At 30.5% G+C, this 25151-nt stretch overlaps 1 protein-coding gene and 1 long non-coding RNA gene across 4 annotated transcripts in view; both read left to right on the top strand.

The window, feature by feature from the left end:
• LOC123258652 overlaps positions 1 to 25151 on the top strand; it is a 304264-nt gene that overhangs the window by 174184 nt on the left and 104929 nt on the right. The window lies entirely within an intron of this gene.
• Positions 1810 to 22759, top strand: LOC123258654. The gene is made up of 3 exons (XR_006508112.1): positions 1810 to 1822; positions 5358 to 5362; positions 22678 to 22759. It is a non-coding gene; the product is annotated as an uncharacterized LOC123258654 (long non-coding RNA).

The raw sequence follows: 25151 nt of genomic DNA, 5'->3' as shown, positions 1-25151 counted from the left end.
CATTCTGGAATCCACCGGAAGACACACAAAAAATTTCATTCAAATCGGTCCAGCCGTTTAGGAGGAGTTCAGTGACAAACACACGCACAGAAGAAATATATATATATATAAAGATTAATTTTGAGATTTTTTTTGTAGAACGAAAATTCATCCTTATTTTATTTATTTCCAAAAACTCCGAACGTGGATGTATTTCGGAGTGAAATTCGAAATCACTCCGAAATCACTCTGAAATCACTCCGCAAATAAAAACTCCGGATTCACTCCCTACGCGGAGTGATTAATTACTTCACTCCGAAACTCCGAGTGATGGATACAGATTTGAATTAAACGGGCTGTTTTCCTCTTTCAATAATATTTCCTTTTCTTTATATAAATTTGATAAATATTTTATGAATTCAATGAAGAATATTGTATCGGCTTCTTATTCTATAGCTTACGAGAAAAAAATTTCTTTATTGTTAGTGGCTGTCACTAGTTAATTTCTTATCAATAATGTCTATACGTCACTCAATATTGATTATGCAGTCGAAAATACTCGACAACACTCGCCATTTATTAGTAATTTGACTGACAGGTAAGTCAAAAAAATGGCAGAAGCCAATGAGAAGCCAAATAGATTCGCTGCGGGCGAACTAATAGCTTTTTTAATATTTTCCTGGAATAAAAGTTGATGGAGCGAAATCACAATCCGGTTTAAAATTTCTAAGATGCTCTTCTTTTGACTTGGTGACGGCTACTTTTTATTTTTTATTTTTTTTTTCATTTATTAAGAAATATCAGTGAGTTGGTGAAAAATGAAAATATTCTATAATTTTTTTTGTAACGTATGAAAAATAATGTGAAAAAAGTAACTTTTTAATTAAGAAAAAAAAATTGAATTATTCGAATGGTTTATTTTATATACGAGATCTAAGCCTTGATTACCAAATGCAATTAAACAATCGCACGTGAAGTTTACATTGGTGTTAGTTTCATGTATCCACTATACAAGATGGGGTAATTCGCGTTCCAGACGACAGCAATAAGCTGGCTGCAAAAGCGAGAAGGGTTTTGTTTCTCTCGTCGCCTATCCCCGCCATTTCTTGACGGTCCTTTCTGCGTGTGTGTATCACACAGTTTCGCGTAAGAGGTAATTAGTTATATTTGTATTAAATGTAAGCGAATAACGTCACTTTACCAAGTTTGATAAACACATTTGCTAGTTTGATACAATTACATGCTCATTTGTAGGTTTATGCCAACACTCTTGACAAATATTGATTATTATGGATGTATTATATACGCCTAATTTCTTTCGGGAAGTTGACGTATTTAATTGCACGAAAAAGGGTTACATTCATTAGAAAGTTATTTAATTTTAATAGTTTCATTCGACAAACATTTTTAACTTCCCGCTAAGAAAATCGAAGATTTTCAAAAATCGGGAAGTTATTGTTTTCACCCCGTTTTACGAAAATCGAGTTTTCATCGAATCTCGACGTTTCGAGGTCCTAGGAAGCTTCCCTGACTATTCTCGCGATGGTATCTGTATGTGTGTGTGTGTGTGTGTGTGTGTGTGTGTGTGTGTGTGTGTGTGTGTGTGTGTGTGTGTGTGTGTGTGTGTGTGTGTGTGTGTGTGTGTGTGTGTGTGTGTGTGTGTGTGTGTGTGTGTGTGTGTGTGTGTGTGTGTGTGTGTGTGTGTGTTAACCTCCTGTAACTTTTAAACGATTTGATTGATTTCATCGCGGTTGGCCTCATTCGAAAGGGTTTGGCCAAACTTAGATTTTAAATACAATTTGGACCGATTCGGACCGGTAAATTTTGAGAAATCGCAAATAAAGTATAAAAAAAATTTTTTTCAAATGGGGTTTTTTTGGAATAACTTTTAAACGGCTCTACCGATCAATTCCAAAAACTAATAAGCTCTTAACATAAAAAAACCACGTCGATCGCCGCCAGTCCGGTCAAAATCGGTTGATTCGTTTATGAGTTATTGTTGACGAAAGAAAACCGAAAAAAGTGTTTTTTTGGAATTACTCCAAAACTTTTCGTTTTATCAATTTAAACTTGGAAATTCTTCATGAAGCTTAAAAAACTGCGTCGAATGCCACCAACCGCGTGAAAATCGGTTCATTCATTCAAAAGTTATTGCGATTTGAAAATTCAAAAAATAGTATTTTATCAAACTTGTATCAAACTTTGAGCTCGAAGAGCTCAAAAGCATACACAAGCTATTTTTTTGAGCTCAGAGAGCTCAAAATAACACACAAATTGTATTTATGAGCTCGAAGAGCTCAAAAACGTCATGTGCAATTTCAAGCGTTTAGGTATAGAATTAGCGGGAAGTTGCAGGGATGGCCTTCAGGGTCAACCGTTTTCCTAATTTTTTCTTGCTGTTTTATGTTAATAGTAACTGAATTAAACATATGAATACATGTACTAAAATATTAATAACTATTTAGTTACTTTTCTTCTAGCGTGACACACTCTGTTTGTACACTGATAAAAAAATTAACTTGACTCAAGAGCCAAAATCTTGAACCAAAAATACCATTTTGAAGAAAGTGATTTTTTTAAGTCAAGAGAATAAATTCTTGTTTTTCTTGTTTCAAGAATTTATTCTCTTAACTTAAGAAAATCATTTTCTTCAAAATGGTGTTCTTGGTTCAAGATTTTGGCTCTTGAGTCAAGTTAATTTTTTTATCAGTGTATGAATTTCGAATTTTAGACATTAAAATTTTATCAGAATTGCATCTATTTATACTGCACAGTAAAAATGACGTAATTTTAGATCTATTTACTCGAATATTTATTCTAAAAATGAAATATCTTTTGGAACTGCTGGTAATTGATCAAAAGGAGACTTGTAAGTTTGCAAACACATGGTAATTGAAGACGCTTGATAAATTGATTTAATATTTTTTCATTCGCTTAAGACCAGTTCAAAGACTCTGATTCAAGAAAAAAAAAAAAAAAACGTTACTTAAATCGTTGTTTTATTTTAATAAATAAATCAATAAAAGGTTTTGGTGTCAAGAGTGTCGGCAGCAAAGTCGAAGCTTTAAATAATACATTGACGGGAACTCCATGAGATTTATTAATTAAATTAAATTTGATTACTATCTAAAAAATTATCATTGCAATTTTTGGATATTTTAGGTCATATCTTCAAACGTGATCTTCAAATTAGTGGTTGTTGTTTTTGAAAATTATTGCCATGTCATTTTTATCAAGCTTTGCTTCAACGCTTTAATAGGGAATGGAAGAATGGTTTAAATTCGTCTATCCGTGAACGGATTGAGTGACATTTATGAATTATATCATATTTACAGAAATACACGGCTAAAAACAATCTCATCTAATGATAAATTTTCTCGCGCATAATGTGTTTATATAATAACAACAGCTTTCGAACACTGAACTTCTGTACTATTCTAAGATTTCCGATATCCAATTCTGTGCATAATTTATAAAAGCATAATAGTACTTCGGATTTACTAATCATTTGTACTGGAGTTTATTTTTGTTTTCACTAAAATTTTCACTATTGATCTAATTGTACATTTACGAACCTTCATTGAGTAACTACCCTGTCATTAAATTTCCGTTCACATTTTTTAACCCGGACATTTATTTCATGCAATAAAAATACATTTATTTTACGTATTAAGTAAAAATATATCCTATGGCGGCTAATGTAAATACGTTAGAAAAAAATGGAACAAGTTTAATTATAAAAAATCTATTTAATATTTATTAATATTTCACAATAAGCGATAAAAATAATATACTTATTTTACACCACCATAATAATAAATTCATGTAGAAAATAAAATATCATTTTATGCTAAAAAGTTTCATACCTATTTTTAATTAACTGTCAATAAAATTAATAATATAAATAAAACGAAATTTTTAATTAAAAACAATTGATTAAAAATTTTCAATCAAAGAAAACTTTGATGAATTTTATCTTTTTAATAACATCAATCAAAACTTTTTGCATCAATTAATATTTACCTGGTCATAAGTAAATAGTCTCGCGAACAGAAATATTTATTTAAAAAATGAGAGACTTAATAACAAATCACAAAGTTCAATCAAGTGGTAAATAATGATTGGACTCAATTCGAACCACAAACACCCGAGCCACAAATGGAAGATCTCGTTACTTTGGCAAATATACACGAGGGCCTCTTAGCTCCTCGTTAACTCAATGCGGTAGGAAGTTCATTAATTTATCGTAGGAATGCAAATTAAAGATATTCAATATTTAACCTCTAGATAAACTTTATCCAACCATTTCATTAATTACTGTGCAAATAACATTTTTTTTCTATCGATCAATTGTTCGAAAGAATACTGATGTACAATACATTGTAAAACAAAAAAAAAAAAAAACATTGTGTATGTAAATAAAAGGACATCTTTAAAGTTACGCAACAAATGTTTCCATACGAAAATTTTTTACATTCCCGCGGCTTGACGAAGATAAACTATGTCTTAAACTACCCCGGACTTACACTGAGCTCATGTTGGATCACATATGTTGACGCGAAATAAAATAAAAAATGAATTATAATATACATTTTTTATTTCCCTCGTGACATCTCGGAAATCTCTGGCAATTGTTAAATTTTATTGTCTTACATTTTTCACAAAAAATTAATTTCATTTGTAACCTACTTTCTTTTTATTAATGGCACAATTATTTTAGAGTTTAATTATTATTATTATTGTAATTAATAAAAATTCATTTATCGTTTATTTCTCTCAGTATTACAGGACCAGGCCAATTGAATATGTAAAGCGGTAACTAAAACAATTTATTTAGTTAAATCGTTTTAAGTTGATTAAGCAAAATTTATGGGTTGATGGAATATGTTAAATTAATCAGTAATCGGAGTTTCATAAACTGATTAAATATTACATTACACATAATCAGAATGTATAATTATTATCATTAATATTATTACAAGTAATCTGTAATCACTTTTGATGTAAATTAAAAAATTGAAACTGCTATAATATGATCAATTATCAATAATTAAATTGAAAATGTGTTGGTCCAAACTTTTACAACCAACAAATTAATCAAAACTGCTCCAAAAACTTAATATAAAAAATTAAATATTAGTAAAAATCAAATGAAACCTTAAAACAAAATTTTCCTTATTTTTATAATTCTATAAATTATTATTACTATAATTATTTATTATGCAGATGAATAAGATTAAAAAAAATTGATAATAGAATCCACGATATCTGATAGGAAATTTAAAGCGAGGATTGTAGATTGAAAGGAGTTTAAACTCTGAAATTAGAGATGTGTTCATATTGTGGTGAGTTACAAAATGGAAGTGGACGTAAATGAGAAATTGTGGGAAACCGAACGGATTACATGACAGATGAGAGTGAGTGAGTAAAGTAGGTCATAGTCATAGTCATCCATGAGGCCGCAATCATATTCGTATTCCTATTCTTGGGTTAACGAGGTTCAATGTTGCTGGACATGACATTGTGTCTGCATTTGCTTCAGCACCACTGTTAGACTTCCGCCCTACTGTACACTATACAGATTCCCAACTTGGAACACAGCAACAGTACACACATTTATTCTACACAAGGGATATCGTTGTTTTGCTCTATCAATTTGGTGGTTTAATCTAGTGTCAAATTAACCCGGTAATTCCCATTGTCTGCATCATTTCAGACTCAACATATCTCAGCATTGTCATTTTTTTTTTTTTTTTTCAAAATCATAGTAATAAAATGTAACTACGCTTTAACTTGTTACAAGAATTATTTTATCCAACAATTTTTCTGTTTCAAGTTCAACTGTACTTAATTAGAAATGTGACAGCTTAATTTGATGAGTTAGTTTTTCTGACGTATTTCATTGTCAAAAAATTTTTTTCAGCTATATCAATCATCCGACTTTATGAAAGATTAAATTTACCACCAGATTATTCAATAGTCGGTATATCTGACATTATTTGAGTTACGATTGATACTAATGTTTCAAGCAATTATTTCAGTACTAAAAATTTGACATTATAAAAAACAGTGAAACATGACGGTAGAATATCTGGTAACAGTGAATAATTTGAAAATTATTTTTTAATTTAGTATAAATTATTCTTTGTTTGAATGCTTTGAAATAAGTAATTTTGTATTACTCATGTTGACATTACAAAGTTCATACTTTTAACGAAAGTAAAAATAATTGATTAATATTGAGCTAATTGTGATAAAAATTAATTTAGCAGAAATTTGATCATTTTAATAATTTTTGTAAAAAATGAATTATGACAAAAAAAAATTTTTTTCTAAAATTGACCTGTAGGAATTTTATAAAATAAAAAATGCAATTTTTTATGAATAACTTTTTGGAACAAATTTGTTTGTAAAGAAAATTAAAAAATTGTAGTGACAGCTAAACTTAATGTCATTTAATTTTATGTGTTGATTGTTTCAATGTGTAAATTTATTTTTTGTTAGTTAATATTATAATATTAACTAACAAAGTTACTAACTAACTAACTAATATTATAATATTAACTAACTAAGTTACTTACTAACTAACTATAGTTACTTTGCATTTATTATGTTATATATATTTGTTTCTTTTTTTTAAACTTTTTATTTGTTTTTTATGGACTGGGGGGGCTGCGCCCCCCCCCTAACTCCCCGCCGGGGCTTTGCCCGTGGACTCCGATTTTGTGCCCTCATCTATCGCCGCATTTGTAATACAAAATAGTATGTGCAACTCGTGCGACGTTGTCGGATAAGTTGTAGTCTCGCGTGCGTTAGGTGTACTGTTCGAATCTCGGTTAGAGCAATAGGCGTTTTTAGAAAATTATTTATAAGGCAAGCGTTATACTTAATTAAGATGAATGAATGTAAATGTGATGTGATACCTTATTCCCTCCCCTTCCACCATATTTTTGCGTTAATTCGATACTTAATTAACTTCACACTTATTTATATTTCATCTATTTAAATTAAGAGGATAATGAATAAATAAAAAAATAAAAATTAAAAATTTTTCCCGCTCCCAGCAGCCATTTTTATTTAAATTCCTTCTCCTTTCCCTTCTTTCCTCTCACCTATTTCATATAAACCAATGAGGATTTTCTTCTCGATCGAACTGTAGGCTTTGGAGGGTCATTTTAGGGTTCTGTAATACCAATTTCAACCTAAACTTGGTAAAAGTGGACAAAAATACCAAGTTTAGGCTGAAATTAAGGTTTCGCTGTACAGCTTGGGTTAATCTAAAAAACTGATTTCAGCCTCCTTACCCTCGAGTAGAATTTGGAAGCTGAAATTGGTTTTTTAATTTTGACTCGGGAGGAAACATCTACCCGACTAGAAATTTCAGTGAGGCAGTGATTTGGCGCAAGTAAGGCATGCCGAATTCCAAACTTGCAGTAAGTGAGGCATCCAAACCAGGCCGAAGTTTGGGATGTAACGCAGTTGCAAGGCTCAGCCTAACTTGGCTTCTTGATTAGGTTGCAGTTTGGAAACCAAATTCGCAACGAAGAATCCAAATCTAATTATTTCTTGATTTTTAGCTTTTTTATTATCAAGCAAAAATTAATAATAACAAATGCTTATTTTTTTATCTTCTTTTACTATTTTAAGTATAAATATTAAATTTAGGACTAAATTATTTAAATATTTCATGAATAAAAAAAAAAACAAATTCTTTGTTGCTTTTATTTAATATTATTTTTATTATTTAATTTTATTTTTTCTGTAATTTTTTTTTGTTTTTTGGAGCGTTTTTTAATGTGAAGAGGTTTTTTTGATTGGTAGATTTAATAAGTCAAGGGGGAAGGAGATGATGGAGGAGTTAGATACACTAATCACACATAACACTTAACTTTACTTCACACTCGCCTTAATAGTAACCTCAAAAAACCGTTCTGCTTACTGTAAACATATTCGGTAGTCTGGCGCTCCGTTTGCAACGGGATTTTTGAACAGAACTTGGCGCCAGATTCTACTGAATCTGTAGATTATAATTAGTAATTATTAATTATTAAAAATCGTACATGTCGAACGCGAGACTCGAACACGGTGCCCGACGCACGAGGGCCCTATACCATACCGCGACGCTACGCCGATGATGAGCGACCTCTTACTTCAAGATACTTATAAGCACAACCAATGTTCGGCTTGACTAATTTAAAACAAATAAGATTCGAATTGGGCTAGCCTAAGTTCGGAAAACCAAGTTCGCTCCAAACTAGCAAAACTCAGGTTATCGTTACTTGAAACCAGTTCGGCGTTCCCATGATATATAAGACTTAAGGAATCCATGAAACTTTCCTAGTTACGTTCAAATGGCAAGCCAAACATTTCGTTCTGCCTACCTTGGTTTTTATGAGGTACAACCTAGGCAAGCCTAAGTTAGGCAAGCCAAACTTGCCCCTCACTAATTCTTCGGCATTCCTCACTACAATTTCTAGTCGGGTAGGTCCATAACCTGATGAAATGATTAATCAATTCAAATTATTTTACAAAAAAAAAGTTATTTGGGCTATACTTTTCCCCCTAGACCAAATCCGTAAGCTACTAAAATATTTAAACACAGTTCTCTAATTTTCTATTTGTCTTCATTCTATAGAATTAAACGAAAATAACATTACTGAGTAAAGTTATATAGCAATTATTGAATGTTTGAATAAAGCATGCGAGATGGTCAATATTGATTAAAGAATTTTTTTATTTTTTACGCAGTTATAAAATTTACGGTAGTTTTTTGCAAAGCTTTTAAAATTGAATAAAATAGCTAAGAAAAATTGTTCAAGTAATCGTATTATTATTATTATTATTATTATTATTATTATTATTATTATTATTATTATTACTAAGGACCTTATGTATTCGATAAATTTGTTAATTTATATATTTATTATTATTATTATTATTATTATTATTATTATTATTATTATTATTATTATTATTATATTATTATGCTTATTATTATTATTATTATTATTCTTATTATTATTATTATTATTATCATTGATTATTATTATTATTATTATTATTATTATTAAGCACCTTATGTATTCGATAAATTTGTTAATTTATATATTTATTATTATTCATTCAACTTGAATAAAATATACACAGAAAATAATATAAAATTTTTCTATGGGTAGCGTATGATATCTTACGTCTATTGTAATGGTAATATACATCAAATTAAACTCTTAAAAATAATTTTCTCAGCTTACGAATTTTTTTTTTATTAAATAAAATTTTTTTCAGTGTATCTCGACACTGAAGGTACAATTGTCATATATGATTTATTGAACAATATCGCTTGCTAATCATCGAAAAATTTGTCTTTCAGAGATTATTTATCGTAACCTTAAGAGCAAACAAAAGTTAGAAACTAAAGATGGAGTTAATGACGAAAAATAACAAATATACTATAGCGATGGTAAGAAGAATGCTCTCGTAAATGTTGAATTAAACTGTGAATTGAGGCGTATCTCAGTTGGTCAGAAATCTGGAGATGATTGTGTCTGTTGTAGACAATGTATGAGAGTATGGGAGCCGACATTACATTAAAGTGTATTGAGAGAATGAGAAGGAGGAAGGAGTAAGGGGTTGCTAAAGTTCTCGACTATTGGTTTAGAGGTGGATTGTAGGTAACTACCGATCGGTGTTTGTCGATTCTACACCAAGAAGCCACTAGTGTACTGTAGGCCGTATGTCGGATACCCAACAACTCTGGATCTCGGTGGAATCACTATACCACTAATTCTCTCCAAAACAATCTCTCGGGTTGGCTAGTCATTCGAGAGAGCCGACACAAAACCGAGTAGAGAGCTACTATCGCTCCTCGCTTTCTCTTGTCGTTTATATGTGCACACACATTCTATGGCCTCCTGTTTCCCGCCTCACTGGTTTTGCTATTGAAAATCTATTTCAATCGTTCTCCTCTATTTGTTTCTCTGTATCTGTGTACACTCTGCTCTCCCTCCCAACTATCATTAAATAATCGATGTGTCTTTTGTTAATCGTCGGATTAGATCTTTTTTATGATTTGACTCTCGTTATCTCCGGTTCGGATTGTTTAACTTTTATTTCGCTCTAATTATACGATATTATTTACTCAATACAGGATTATTTCTTTTGATAAAAAATTTACAAAAAGTCAACTTCGTTGAACCGACAAATATAAAAGTTAATTTATAAGCAACGATTTTTTAACTTCCCACTAAGAAAATTGCAAATTTTTTTAAATCGAGAAGTTATTGGTTTTACCCCGTTTTTCAAAATTCGAGTTTTCGTCAGATTTCTCAGAGCTCAAAAACGCCATAAGTGCAATTTTAAGCGTTTAGGTATGAAATTAGCGGGAAGTTGAAGGGATGGCCTTTAGGGTCAACCGTTTTCCTAATTGTTTATTTAATGGATATTTTCACGATTATTTATGAGTATAAATGGTATGTGTGCAGTCTTAACAGAAAATACCCATAAAGTTGATTATTAAATTGTTCTTGATAACAATCAAATTTGTATTTATTCTTGTTGTCCGCCTCTACGCCAGAGGCATACACTGATAAAAAAATTAAGTTGACTCAAGAGCCAAAATCTTGAACCAAGAATACCATTTTGAAGAAAATGATTTTCTTGCGTCAAGAGAATAAATTCTTGAAACAAGAAAATTTTATTAGACCAAGAATAATTTCTTAACTCAAGAATTTATTCTCTTGACTCAAGAAAATAATTTTCTTTAAAATGATACACTTGGTTCAAGAAATCGGCTTTTGAGCCAAGTTAATTTTTTTATCAGTGTACAGAATATGGTTACTCTTTAGCCTTTCCGCATAACAGTGTTGTATGTGAGCTTCTCTGTCGGTATTACCATCAGTGTCGTCATTGAAGTCATAACGTTCTTTTTCAATTTAGTATAGACCGGATAGCTCAAATGGTAGAGTAGCCGACATGTCATCGGAAGGTTCTGGGTTCGAATCCCAGTCCGAGCTATCTAATAATTTTTTCTCGCATATTCTATAAACTCACATTAAGATGATCCTCTCCACATTCCTTTCTCAATCCTCTCCTACCAATATCCTGTTACGTGAATGTGGAACGCTTCACGTAATAATTACCGTAACTCCTATTCTTTCCCGCTTCACAGCATTATTTATATTTGTAAAAATGTGGAACGCTTCACGATTTTGCGTGTCATCCTTTGCATTATTTATAGCATTATTTATATTAGAATTTATATTAGAAGACATGTCGGCATTTCGATTTAAAGTCATAACATTTTCGGAAATTAAAAAAAATTTTATTGTAAATTTAGAAATAAAAAAAAAAATTTTAGAACGTATTCAGTGTGCGTGGTTGCAAAATATTTTACTTTTAATGAAATTCGTAAAATCTATTTACTAGGACTTTAAAAAAATTGAAATACACAATGACGCACACCAAGTACGTTCTAAAATTTTTTTTTTAATTTTTAAATTTACAATAAAATTTTTTTTAATTTCCGAAAATCATAAACAATCATATCGGTTACTTGGATTTTTTTATTTTTTTATTTTGTATCTTTTTGTAAAGAAAAAAAAAAATTTTTTTTTCCTAATAGTCTTATGAACGTGGACTTGGCGCGACTTTTTTACAGTGAAACTGTTTTTGTTCGGATTTTAGTATTTTTTGTAATTATAATGAAAATTTACAATTGGTACCAACTTAAATCTCGTGTTGACTGCATTTTTTACTGCAAACTATCCCCTTGAAGCTACAGTTTATGTAGATGTAATTCCAGTGCACCCTGGCGGCCGTAAATGTTAGCTGTGAATTACTTTTTTTAACTGTAGTTGCTTATCTATAGAAGGATTACTACACATTTTTATTTTATCTAGTCTGTGGCGCTGACCTTTCTCCATCAAAAAAAAGTCAGGATCGAAATTTGTGAGCGAGCTATAGTATGTGCTGATAAAATTTAATAATTTCAAGTAAATAAATTGTTATAAGTGAATATAATTAATTAGTACGGTGAAATAAATTATGAATTACTGTTATGATAAACAAATTGGGTAAAAAAAGTACCGTAGAATTAAATAAAATTTCGCAGCCTCAAAAAACCGTTCTGCTTACAGTAAACATAGTCGGTAGTCTGGCGCTCCGTTTACAACGGATTTAAACGGAACTTGGCGCCAGATTCTACCGAATCTGTGAATTTCTCTTCACCATGAAGTTTTAATACTTGATGTTTTAATCACGATTCCAAATTCGAACCAATTGACACCAAGTATATACGGCACAACTATGAGAATCATTCGGTTTAGTTACCCAAGCTAAATACATAACATTGTACAGGGTGCACACAGTTAAGTATGGATTATTATAAAAGTCTGGTGTTTGTTAAATTGTACTTTTGTAAATTAATAGGATTATTTTCACATATTGAAATTTTCCATTTCAACTGTTTTAATATCATTTCATCAATATTGTTTTGAGTAAACATTAAATTATAAAAATGAATGTCCTCTCTAGCAATACTAATTTTTTTTAACAGATCACCTGCTATTTATATTAATTATTCCTCCCCCTCCCCCAGCTCTTTATTTGTTTTTTTTTTTTTTTTTTTTTTTTCAATAAAACGCAAAAAACTAACTGAGACACACCTCTAATAAAGTGTACACGGATTTAGGCCATCTAAATCCGTGCGATAGATGAGACGTGTCTGTTTTAAAGTGTACACGGATTTAGGCTGTCCAACTCCCTTCGCCAGAACAAGTTTTTTAGTAGATTATAATGATGAGATGGAAGTCATATTTTAGGTAAGTTACTCCCCCCCCCCTCTTCCCTCCTTTTCTGGGTATTGTAGTAGCTATGAAGGTGAGCTACTGACAACTTAAATTCATATGTATCATACAGAAAATACGTCTGTTCTCGATGATGGTCATCTGAGGACTGATAACATTCTGTACTCCGCTTCCCCGCACCATACCCCTCGCCCACAATCGGCCCCATTTCCTATATAAGTAGCGGTGTCCTTGCGCGCGACTTCATTTTATTCGAAAAATTCAACCAGTTAAGAATAAAAAAGAATGAAAAAGATTCAGAGTGAATATGATTTTAATGTATTTTGTTCCACTGAATTAGAATTTGAATGAGAAAAAAATTTCTCAAAGCAAAAAGGGTGGAACTCAAAAAAAAAAGTCATTTTCCATTTTTCATAGTAAATTTCCACATTTCAAACATTCCTGAGTTGATTAGAGCAAAAAAAAATTTTTCATACGCCCTCTTTGCTTTATTAACGCAAAATGAATTAATATTAAATAAAAATAACATGAATAAAATGGCTCTTGAAAGTAATAAAATTAATTACAATTAATGGTACACTATTATAGCGTGTAAAGAAAAAAAATATTGGATTAATGTCGAGTGTTGAAACGTCTTCTGCTAAAGGATAAAATTTAGCACCCGCACCTGGACAAGCGGACACGTAATTAAGCTGGGCAGATAAACACGCAATTACCTAGGCGACAAGGGCGCAAGAAGAGGGAATGAGAATAAAATGAAAGAGCTAGTTTACGAGTGTAGTGTACGTGAAAAACGTTCGAAGCTTGATGGTGCCGCTTCGAGCCAGGGGTGGTAAGGAGGTGAAAAAAAGGAGTGAAGACAAACGGAAAGACTGAAGGGAGTGAGAAAGACAAAGAGCTAGAGAAAGAAGGATAGTGGTGAAAAAAAGACAGTTCGTGCTGGAGGATAAAAGCGTGGAAGGTGAATGCAAGTCAGTGAACGGATAGGTGTGTTATAGTCATAAGACTCGGTCTTACTAGGATGTTTCACAGTAAAACCGCAGACTCCATTTGACTTCTAACCGAGTTAATTTAATGTCGTACTGCTACATAACGTGGTAGTCTCACTCGACGACGCTTGCTATGATAATGAGACAAAGTTATACTGAATGATATCGACGATAATTATGACACGATTATAAGCCGGATTATGAATACTGCTATGGTGTTGTAAAAAACTTTCGGTAAGTTTAATTGAGAGTTAAGTTGTGTCCATATTATGAAGCTCTTATTTTTGCGATATGAGCTTCTATTTCGCCAAAGTTTTTTAGAGTGGAATTAGAGATCGATTTTTCACAACTATTAATACATCAAGATCAAATAATGTTTTTTATAATGCCTATCGTCTTTACGATTTTCATATTGCATTTGTTTATGAATATCAAAGAAATTTCAACATTGATTAACTCGTAAAATTTTTAAATAAACAATTTTTTCTCTTTATCTTCAAGTTTAACTTTAGTGATTAAAGAGTAAATTTTTTCCATTAATTCGAACTAAAGATTTTGAACCAAAAGAGTGATTTTAAAGAATGTTTTTTTTTTGAGTCAAATAATCCGTTTTTTTTTTTTTTTTCAGTGCGTTACGAAGTTCTGGTTATTGTAATAAGAATTGAAGCTTTGAAAATAGATTGTTAACAATTGGTGTGGTAAATGATGTAAACATTTAAAATAATTGAGTCTATGCGCCTGTTGAATAAGTTACAAGGCCGTGAATAGAAAAAACAAAAACAGGAAAAATAATTTGATAGAATTGAAAAAAAAAAAATAATAATAAATAAAGCACAAGAGGGTGGGTCGTCGATGTAATTGGATTTGAGTATCTATTTCCAGTGAAGCTGCATTCAAGAGCAGCCTAATCACACAAATTGGCTCGTTTTCGTTGGAAATTTCACTTGAAATAAATTTCTTTTTATTTGTTGCATAAAAGTACTCGAAGAGAGATCTAAATTTTTGGGCTCAGATGAACGAGAACTACACTTTAATAAAGAGTAAAGTGAAAGAATTATGATAAGAAACTTTGATATGTTTAACATAACGATTGAAATTTTTAATGTTTATATCGATTTCGTCATTTATAAATAACTAGCTGTTACTCGCCCGCTTCACTGGGCGCTTTATAGAATTGCATTTTTAGATCTAGACTTGAAATTTAATTAGAGTATTGTTTTGACTTGTACAGATTCCAAATTCTGTCGAATTAGCATGCACCTTTTATCCATGTAATTATTCTCGCTAATATTCATTGTAACTTTCAATGTGCAATCATTATAACATTCCCGTGTCTTTCTTACAAAAATGAATAATAATTGATATGAAAAAAAAATATGTAATGAGCATTGAAAGTTTCAGTTAAAAAAATTGCAGGTCTCATAAGTGAAGAAATCTGTCTAGTATATAAATATAACCAATAGAATTAAAAAATTTATTTCAAACAAATGACAATCGAATAGCATAAATTTAGTTGCAATAAAAATTCATTATTTATAAGTAAAAAACATATAGGTTCCGGATAAGTGATCAGCAACATATTATATACTAAAACCTTCTCCAAAACACGCTGCATCTTATGGTGTTATTATTGTTACGATCGGTTCAGTAGTTTTCGTAGTGTAACCGGACAAAAAACCGGCTCTCCATTTATTAGTATAGATGAGAATAAAAAAACTGATGTACTTTTAAATTAATTAGTTACAATTAATTTCAAGATCTTTAAATAAAAATAACTTATCAACTTTTAAAATTAATCAAGTAAGTAAGCTAATTATTTTTAATTTAAGAAGTAAGGATGTTAAGCTTTCTAAAGTGATTATATATTTACAGTGTATATTGTAACTCAAATAGAGTGCTTTCTGTCATGAAAGAAAAATCGAGTCGCGTGTAGAAACCGGTTCTATTTGGTATCGCAAAATACATTGGTACATATGAAGTGGAGGGAAAAAAATGGGAAACAAGGAAAAAGCTCAACCTGAGACAAAAAAAAACATAAAAAAGGGTAGAATACAGCGCGCAACGGTTGGGTAAAAGACGGTGACATATTTTCTGGAGTAGTGTCGGCCCGTAGCAATTTTGCGACGCGTGTTTTTCCTAAGATTTATGTCGCGAACACGATGCCGTCGCGACGCCTACAGACGCCTGAGGAGAGAGCCAGGGAGACAACCGCTACGCGAGTACTACAGCAAAGCCATTGTGCAGAATTGGTGATCGCTAGCTTTTTCTTCACCTTACTTTGTTCTGTCTATTTTATGGAGATGATTCTACAACCTACCATCTACGATCTTCAATGAATCAATGGTTTTTGTTCCACTCAAAATCACTCACGCTGTGAAGTTATTCCATCTCTCGAATGCAGTTATAGGGTTTTTTAATGATCGGAATCATCTAGCAGAATTAATTAAGAGCCACGTCGATATCGATTAAGGAATTGGCGAGCGAAACTGAAAATGACGATGTCTGAATTATTGAAACGTAAACACTGCTAACGTTTGTGTATTGTGAATACCCATCCTTGCGTTTGTCATTTGCTACAAGAGTAATTTCAGTTTAAAATCATAGAAATACAAAATTTAATATTAACAGTTTCAATTGCAAAAATTTTTTTCAACTTAAATTTGTCAGTAAACAAAGGAAGACGCAAAATGGAGTAATTAAAGAAATACTAAGGCTTTAAGGACTCAAATACGCTGAGTCTTCTATTTTTTGTCGTATTCAAAGTATATAACAGAAATTTTTAGTTATGGTGACAAAAATGTCATTTTCAAGGGGTAAAATGGGATACCCTCTAAGAGATGAAGGTAAAATTTATTTTCTGAAAATAAAAAAATTAAATTGAAAAAACAATTTTTCTTATCAATAATTTAACGAAAGAACCCAAATAAACAAATCGTGCAAGGGAGAAAAATTTTAAGATGAAGCAAGACACTTATCGTAAAAATTAATGAAGCTAAAGAAATTTCGAAACTTTTCGATAATTTTTAACACACTGTATTCAAATAAAAATCAGAATCAAGAATAAATAAATTATAGTTTAAAGAACAAAAAATACGCTTTAAACGAAAATAGGCTAAAACGAAAAAGATAATTTTTAACAAGTTTAAAATAAGAATAGTTTGATTAACAAAAAATTATTTATAGTGTAAAAAAAAACTTGATATACTTTGATATTGATTGTTATAAATATTTTATTGGTAAACATTTCCAAAAGTAGAGTCATTACGAAAATATTTTAAACTCACGCCTCTCCGCTCTTTTACAATGAAAGGAATTTTTTGTTAATCACTGTATTCTTATTTTAATTGAAAGAAATTCTTAAACTTTTTTCTACTTTTTACTTTGATCCACCATTAAACTATGTTTTTTAGTATTTTCACTTCAATTAATTTTCAAATACTTTAGTATAATTAAAAATCATGAGAAAATGCACTGTTTAACACATGTTAAATTGTAATTTCTTATTTAATTAAAGAAAGGACAATTTTTGCTGTCATATATTCCATGGATGGTGTATGTTTCACCGGTAAAATTAGTTATTTTTTTTAATCTTGATAATTTTGATCAGGATCCTAAATCGAGTTGTAAAATTGTTGAATTGTCATTGGTCTTTGATACATGTAAAAATATTATAATAAATTAAACATTTTATAATAAGTAAAACTGACGTTAAAAGATTCCGTTACATAAATACATATATACAGGTCCTGCTAATAATAGCATGCTGAAGCGTTCCTTTGCCAAGAATCTATTGATATTATATAACTGTCTTACATTGGTAAAAGCTTAGTTTCAAGCCATGTTCGGTGATTAACCACTATTCAATTTTAGACCAATGTAAATCAGACTAGAGAAACTAATTAGTTTCTTCCCTGGAGAATAAACTTCCTTGTTTCTGCCAGGTGCATTAGTTTATAACTTTAAGTTCCGAGCTGTCAGAGTCACATTTATTTATAGTAAACTTCAAGATGACCAACCAAGCTGACAGTGTAAGAATGAGCATCAGTCCTTACTTACAGAAGTTATCCAATTAAATTAATTGCACCAACACTCGAACTTGGATACAGAAAAATTTTCCAGAAAAATTTTGAACAATAGAGATAATTATAGTATAATTTCTGTAGTGAAAATTTATAGCACAAACTTGACTAATTAATGAAGTTATGTCATCAGTCATAATTGTCATTATTATTATTGTTACTATAAATATTATTATAATCATTTTTACCTTATTAAAATGTGTCTTCACACAACTTTAACAGATCTATCGGAAGTTCGTTTGCCAGCGCAGTGTAGACTTGAAGACCTACCTGGGGGCAATGAAAGTGGGTACTGCATTGCAGTACGCCGGGCAGTTTAGCCGCGGGCCGCTGGAGTATTCGGGATTCACGAGTAGACAGCAGAAACAGAAACTGAGAATAGCCTCCAAAACGAATAACTTATTCAGTATAAATCTAAAGATAACAATCATATAGCACTAATAAAAAAGCAATGACAATAAAAAGGCAAAAATGTTGAATTTCAGTTGGATTCTGTCGACGCATGCATGTTTTTAAACCGTCTCACGACTCATCTCAATCTCTTGAAACTTTCAAAAACGAATCGACGAGTTTTAACCGCCCGAAGCAATGGCTCCCTTGTGATAAGACACGACTCTCGGATCTACAATACCACCGCGGTCTTGCTCAAGATCTATCCTTACAACGCGGAACAAGATGCTATCCGTCTTTTTCTTTCATTTCATCTCTGTCTCACTCTCATTTGCTTTTCATTCCCTGTAACTCCGCCTCTTTTTCCCTTCAAACTTCCTCCGTTACATTACAACCTCCCGCACAACGACCAAATTCAAGATGTCACTCATTCAAATTCAACTCTCCCAACCTTGAAAATATTCTTCGTTTATTTTTATACTTTCTTCATAGAAATGATTTTTTCTTAAATTAACTCTAGAAAAGTCTTCCCATATTCAAAACTACCATTTTATATTTTTGGCCTTTCAATATTGAGGAACAAAAAACTCATAAGTTTTTTCAATGCATCATTTTTGAATTACTACACAGAAAAAAAAGTCATCTTGAGTCAAGTAATATTTACTTGATCCAAGTATATTCAACTGAAGATAAAATATATTCTTGAGTTGAGTAAATTTTTTTCTTGTATTGGTCAATCTTGGTTTAAGCAAATATTCCCTAGCTCCAACAGGCTTACCAACTTAAGTGAAGAAAAAAACCTCTTAATCCAAGTAAATCATTCTCTTGGTTTTTGAACTTGCTTGATGTACACACGGGCGCATCGAGGCCCGAGTAGGACAGCAGCCGCGCGGAAACCCATTTTCAACATTAAATAAAAATTATTGTTTATGGAGCTAGAGTTCCGGGAGTCAAGACTTTTTTTCAGAAATTTCCTCCTCTTTAAGGATCTTTTTTCTGATTGTCGATATCACTTATAGTTATTGATTTATTAACGCAACAAATTTTTTACCGTGTACTTTGTATAAGTCGAGCAAATACTTGTATATACATATATTTTTGTCACTACACACTTAACTGTAAAGCAGTAATATAATGGGAAATCAGCACGTTAAAAATTAATCAAAATGTCTAATTAAATGAACACAAAAAATAAAAATCATGCATAAGGTTATTTTTTTTAATTTAATTCTTTATTAAAAAAATTTCGGTTTAGTTCCAAAAAATCACGTCGCCAACGTTGGCACTACTTTCTCAAACCAAGAGAAAGATTTACTTGGGATAAGTATATGACATTATTAGTTCAAGAATAAATTTTTTCAACTAAGATAGCAGAATAACTTGAAACAAGAAGTAAATTTTGAAGAAAATGATTTTCTTGAGTCAAGATGACTTTTTTTTCTGTGTACTTCTACATAAATGTTTTGAACATCTCTTTTAGAGTAAAAAAAAAAATGTAAAGTTATCATTTAAAATATTTATTAAAAAATTTTTCCTATCTTAAAAATTAGAAAATTTATCAAGAACATAAATTCTATGTAAAACATTTTTTTGTTCTGTCAGATGAATTATTAATATATTATTGTCTTCTGTAAATTTTTTATCTTCAATGATTTTAAAAATATCGGGAAGTTATTTAATTTTAAAACATTACAAAAAGGTGTAAGAAACAATCTTTTTGTTCAAGAAAAACTTCGTAGAATGCTGCAAGACTCATAAAAACGATTAATTCGATCGGACGATATTGCAATTAAAAATTTTCAAAAAAATATATTTTTAACAAACACTAGATTTTCAAATTCATAGAGAAGTTATGTTTTTGAGCTTGAAGAGCTTAATAGTTCGGGATAGATAATTTCTCGAGCGTTTTAAAGTCGTACATAGCGGAAAATTCCAGGGATGGTCTGCAGGGTCAACCGTTTTCCAGATATTTTTTCCAAAGTCTAAGACTACACAATTAACGAAAAGTTTTTTTTTAATCGTTTATTTTTATTACACACATTTATTTATTATGTCTTCCAATACAAGTCGTCTGAATGAATTATCCCAGAAATATTGTTAAAAATATTACATTGACTCAAGATAAAATTTATCATGGATCGAGTAAAATTTCTTGTCTTAAAAAAATTTCTTCTTGTTTCAAAACAATTTTGATTTTTTTCACAATTTTTCTTTAATTTAAGAGCATGTAATGCAGTCTGTTGTCGGTAAATCAGTTTGGACCAATGATAACAATTGCCAATTGAGTATATCGGATTGTTTATTTGAAACACATAAAATGCACTGAAGATTATCAAGCTGACTGTCAATACTCCCAACACTGTTCAAAAAAATTAAACTATAGTTTATTTACTATAGTAAATGAAATTTTTTGTTGATAATTAGTTTTCTATTCAAACCTAGTTGCATTTAAATAATTCTGTCTTATAAGTAATCTAAACTAAAATAAAGATTAACCAAAAAATTAAATCAATCTCAAAGATTATATTGGTTGTAAGTTTATGAGTAATTTCTTTATAGTAAAATTTATTTATTTCAATATATGATGGGCCCGGAGATAAGGCAGTTTTACGCGCGAACTCTACCTATTTATTTATCATTTTGTTATTTTTTTTCAATGATTAAATTTAAAAATAGAAGAATCAATTTACGAAAGACTATTATTAACATACTCCTGCCAAGTTTAATGATTTTTTGTTCAAAAATTACTTGGTCAAAAAGCGTCTCAGTATTTTGTCCAAAATTTGAATATTCTCTGTCCTACATGTTCTTAAGTAAACTTTTTTGTGTGTAGATATAAATATAATTTTACTATAGTTTTTTTTTTGTATAAAGTGTTCCATAAAAAATAAAATTTTCATTGATAGAAAAGCTCGCTTTGTTTGCTTAATAAGAACTTTTATATTAAACTATATTAAAAAGATTTTAAAAGTGATTTTTCTTTGATATAATTGCAATTTAAATTATAATAATCAATCTAATTTAACTGAATCGAAGGAGTTCAAGGTAATGTTAAGATGAGTTCGAGGCTATCGAGGAATCGAAGCGAGACATTATCAGAAGAGAATATTGATAGACTAACAATTGTTGTGACTTTGAAGATAATAAAGATAATGAGTTATCGTAGGCGTTTCTTGGCTCTTGACGTTAAAACAATCAAACGCAGAAGCAAGTAAAGCAGTGTGCGATGTCGTTTATTCAGTCGAACAGGTTTGCTCCTAAACTGCTAGTGTACATTCGAGGTAGTGAGAATTTCCGTACTGCCAGAGGCGCAATCGTTGTGCTTCGGCAAATTCAAACAATATGTCATCCCCTGGCAGGTATCGGAGGAGCGCTTTCTCAATCCTTTGATCGATCAGCGGCCGAGCCACCCATCAACAAGGTGCAGATGTCTGTAATCACTAATTGCTAATCACATTTCAATTTTGGTTGCACCCCGGTAGCTTAATAGAGTATCGTGTGATGATGATGATGATGACGACCATCATCGTAGACCTCAAGATGAATGCCTCCAAATACCTCCAAGTGTATATATTGATATGTATGCATACCGGATGTATTAAGGGAGAACAAAGGATAATTGTTGATTCATGTATTCCATTCAATTTGAGACTGAGTGATTATCAATTATGTCTTATATGTGAACGGGTCTATACACACGAGCTATATATACACACGAGCCTGCAAATATCAAGCAGTATGTTAATATTGGTTCTTCTCGATATAATTAATTCTTTCGATACTAATGTTTAATACAGAGAAGAATTGATTGAAAAAGTTATTTTCATAAATGTAAAGAATTTGAGAAACTGCGAAAAATGTTGGATGTAATTTAAACATTCTTTTTTTAAACAAAAAATAGAACATTTATGGGTGCCTACATAAGTTTAAAGAATTTCGTGTGGACTTCGTAGCAATAGGTCACTTGGTTGTCCTCACGAATTTTTCCTTGTCGGCTTGAAGATACATGGACTCCGATTCTTGGATATCAGCCAACCGCTAAGCTCAAAATCTACTAATGTCTCTGTTGCTTGTTATCACTAATCACACGCTTCGTTCTACACGGAACAAATATAACAAATAATCCATGAGAAATTACGACAAAACCTTTAAAATTTTCACATGTGTAAGTGTGTAAGCTTTCAATATTTTTTGGATGATTGAATTAAGAGCTTTCATAATTTGTAAGGATACTTGATATAGTAAGCTGGAAAAAAAAGAAAATATTAGTCTTTTTTTTACTTTTGTGAATAAATTTTTTGATATGACGTGACATGTCAATGTATGACTTGATATATCATGATATGGCTATTTATAATTTTTCGACAAAAGTTAATGTTTAAAATTACCTACAGACGGCGCATGATCACTAAGTCGTCTTGTTACAAGAAAGTTAAGTTTCATACACGGAAAAAAAAATATTGTTAAAATGACTATCCAACGTATTCTCAAATGACGTTTCTTTAAAATAACGATCCGGATTGCTGATTTAAGGATTCATGAATATATATACGGTGTATAGTCAGAATAACGATACGTATCCGTATTCTAACGATATTTTTTTCTCCGTGTACGTTAAATTCTAATAATAAAAAAAATATGTTTTTATTTTATTGTATTTTTAATTGAGTATAAATTTATTGAGTAAATATTAAAAAAAAAATGATAAATAAATCAAACTAAGTATAAAAGTACAAAATATTATAACATTTTACTTTTTTTTTAGTAGAAAAATGACAATTTTTCATGATATTCACGATCATGAATCCATTTATATTATACAATATGTTTATATATAGATAAAGCAATTGACACCAAGGCGAAATATCCATTTGAGAATATTGCAGCAAATAGACAAGATGACGAGAAGAGTTACTGTATGTATCATCTCATTCGAGTAATCTCGTTTCGATATCCGGCTGACGTTGTGCTTCGCTGAATAGTGTCGTCTTTACTGTTTTATGTTTTTCCATCTCAAGAGATATCCAGTCCAAGTGTACTTTTATACTTCTACTCTCCAACTTTTTGTGTTACTTAAAAATTTTTTTTTCTCGAGTGTTTATTAAAATAACATATGCAGCAGATTGGAGCAGTTATTAATAAAATTGTTCGACCGGAAACCTTGTCAATTTTGTAGATATTTTTAACAAGTATAGCGCTGCGTATTTATATTTTATAAACTCAGTACTGTCAGTTGAATTAACATAAAGTAGATAATTTAATTTAAAAGCTCAATTTATATTGAATTCTTCAAGTTATTTTAAAGTTGAGCCAATACATTTTAAAATTTTATTGATTTATATGTAGAAATGTAATTTCATTTGAGGCTTCCGGTATAATGGGACTATATTGGATGATTTTACTTTACCACTATATTAACTGTTGACTTGCTATAGTGTCGTACAGAAAATATAAGCCCTACACCGATACTAAATATTGTGATGTTTCAGATACTCATATTACACTGAAAGAAAAAAATTAATAATGTTGTAATAATAAATTAATTTATTTTATAGATTTTGGAATAAACGATTTTTGAAATAAATTTGCAAATTGTCTATCTAAAATTATTTTTTTCCAAATCTAAAAAACTTTTCAACAAACAGTTACTGTGAGAAAAATTTTGATTAATTCATCTAAGAAATAAAATTATTTAAAATTTTCGACAAATTAATTTCTTGTCACAACAATGTCCTTTTTTTTTTTAACAAAAAATTTTTTCTCCTTGTAGTACCACACGGATACATATTTTTATAGAAAAAAAATCAAAACGTTAAAATAGAGTCTACCTATAGGACTTATAACTTTTTTTATAATAAAAGTCACTTAGCAAAATTGAAATCAATTAATTTATTACACCCGTACGAATCCTTTTTTCAGTGCATTTCTGAAAAAGTTAGCACACAAAACTCTAAAAAAAAAAAAAAAACAAATTCTGTATATTTAAAGAACAAAGTTGGTAACTAACCCCACAATTTATGTTAACACGCTCTCTGCGGTTCTTCGAAAGATAAAATCTAAAAATTGTAACCCAGAGTACAGAGTACAATCGAGCCCGGTCCAACAGCGGTCGAAAAAGTTCTCCCTCATTTTATTAAGCCTATAACATTTACAGGATTTAATTCCTCAAATGACACGATTTTTTAATGACTCAAAATAACAATATGTCATCTATATTTTTAAATTTTATCACTACCTACACCTTTATCGACTTTTATATTTGTTTATTAATGGAACAATAGCGTTAACACACAACATCAATCGCGTTATCAAAAAGGTCGTATCTGTTGTTCGCAGCTTATGTTTATTGATAAACTTTTATCGACGGGCGATCGCGTCACATTTAAAGTTTGATAGACGCTATATCTCATGGGTTTACGAGCTGTTTACGTTACAAGGTTATCATCATCAATTTCGCTCTACTAAAATGACTTGTACTTTTATAAAACAAAACAAAATACAAGTATATGTTTTTATTCAGAGGACTAAATGTCAGAGGTCATTAATTCATAATTCACCACTGACCTCTCTTCCGTTATTTTACTTTGATCGCTGATATTTGCATAATTTTTCTAATCTGTAATCGGTCAGATATAAATTTAATTTTATCTCTTAATCTTCAAACAAAATTAAAATAATAAGCAATAACAAAAAGATTATTTTTATTTACATTTTAATTAGAATAACATCGAGTTCTTGTTGGCTTCCCGGAAATAAAAAAGAGATAGAAATAAAGAAATAAATGATACAATAATGATGGAAACTCACGAATATCTCCGCAGAGTTATATCTTTCTTACAAGTAGTATCCTCATAACGAGGAAGCAACTTTTTCTTTAGTTTTCGAGCTCCAGTCCAGTCGTGACCCAATTT

Source organism: Cotesia glomerata, linkage group LG2 (assembly GCF_020080835.1).
Source record: "Cotesia glomerata isolate CgM1 linkage group LG2, MPM_Cglom_v2.3, whole genome shotgun sequence".
NCBI lineage: Eukaryota > Metazoa > Arthropoda > Insecta > Hymenoptera > Braconidae > Cotesia > Cotesia glomerata.
This window is presented reverse-complemented; position numbering and strand designations above follow the sequence as displayed.